This window comes from Oratosquilla oratoria, chromosome 30, assembly GCF_046742065.1.
Source record: "Oratosquilla oratoria isolate Oo_2021 chromosome 30, ASM4674206v1, whole genome shotgun sequence".
In the NCBI taxonomy this organism is placed as follows: domain Eukaryota; kingdom Metazoa; phylum Arthropoda; class Malacostraca; order Stomatopoda; family Squillidae; genus Oratosquilla; species Oratosquilla oratoria.
In genome coordinates this window covers 31,219,672-31,221,635 of record NC_134806.1, presented here as the reverse complement: position 1 = coordinate 31,221,635, position 1,964 = coordinate 31,219,672, and positions in this window count along the sequence as shown.

Here is a 1,964-nt window from a genome sequence, read left to right as displayed (position 1 = left end):
CTCCCAGTAACCAGTTCGAATCCTGCCCAGGGCCGAAATTATTTCGGTATCACTGTGCCTCGGGTCGTTATTCTGACTCTCGTGGGCGGGGAGTTGGGGGTGTGTCTGTGTGGAAGGTCATAGCATTACCCATAGATCGGACCTACGAGCTCTCAGCTCTCTTCCAGTAGGGAAATAGCTGTCGATCACGAGTCCAACACGTGATCGAAAAGACCAAGTGAACACACACACACACACACACACACACACACACACACACACACACACACACACACACACACACACACACACACACACACACACACACACACACACATTGCTCGGTGGCGGATTGGTAAAGCACTGGCCTCACAAGCCAGAGAACCGGGGTTCGATTCCCGGGCCGGGCCGAGATAAGTTGGGTTTGTCTCCTTTCACGTGTAACCCCTGTTCACCTAGCAGTGAGTAGGTACGGGACATTAGTCAAGGAGTTGTGACCTTGCTGTCCCGGTGTGTGGTGTTGTGAGTGGTCTCAGACCTACCCAGAGATCGGCAAATAATGAGCTCTGAGCTCACTGCCGTAGGGTGGTGTCTGGCTGTCTCGACAGAGACTGCAGCAGATCGGAGGTGAATACACACACACACACACACACACACACACACACACACACACACACACACACACACACACACACACACACACACACACACACACACACACACACACACACACACACACACACATATATATATATATATACACACACACATATATATATATTTATATGTATATATATATATGATTGAACATTTTTAGAAGCTCCGCCATGGGATACGAACCCTGACCCGTGCGTCGATAATCACGAGGCCAAGACGCTAGCGACCATGCTACATGGTGATGGTTCAAAAGGACTGTACTATATATATATATGTATATGTATATATATGATCCCGTGCTGGGGATCCCGTGTTAGGGTTCCGCCCCGAGGCCGAACCCAAGGGACATTTTTCCCTGGTCATTTCAAGGGAACATGACGACCACTGAAGACTTGCGACCACTGAGGACTTGTGACCACTAAGGACTTGCGACCACTGAGGAGTTGCGACCACTGAGGACTTGTGACCTTTGAGGACTTGCGACCTTTGAGGACTTGCGACCTTTGAGGACTTGTTACCTTGGAGGAATTGTTACCTTGGAGGACTTGTTACCTTGGAGGACTTGTTACCTTGGAGGACTTGTTACCTTGGAGGACTTATTACCTTAGAGGACTTATTTCCTTGGATGACTTATTACCTTGGATGACTTATTACCTTGGATGACTTATTACCTTGGAGGATATATTACCTTGGAGGATTTACAACCTCGTAGGACTTGCAACTTCAGAGGACTTGCACCCTCGTAGGACTTACGACCTCGGAGGACTTGCAACCTCGAAGGGCTTACAACTTCGGAGGACTTGCACCCTCGGAGGACTTGCACCCTCGGAGGACTTGCACCCTCGGAGGATTGGCACCCTCGGAGGACTTGCACCCTCGGAGGACTTGCACCCTCGGGGGACTTGCACCCTCGGAGGACTTGCACCCTAGGAGGACTTGCACCTTCGGAGAACTTGCACCCTCGGAGAACTTACAGCCTCGAAAGGCTTACTACCTCAGAGAACTTTCGATCTCGGAGGACTTACAGACCCCCCTCTCCAAGACATGCAACATTTTTAAAATGTGTCACCTTTGAAATGGTATAATCTTTATCATTAGTAGACATAGACATAGACATAGACATAGACATAGACATAGACATAGACATAGACATAGACATAGACATAGACATAGACATAGACATAGACATAGACATAGACATAGACAATGTCCCAAGGCACCGGCTATGCCGTAGGTGCCTTGGCCTTCTTTAATTCTTGTTTTATTTCTTCTTTCTCCTTCTTTGATTCTTCTTTTTCTTGAAAAATCCTTTTCCAAACCTTAAGGAG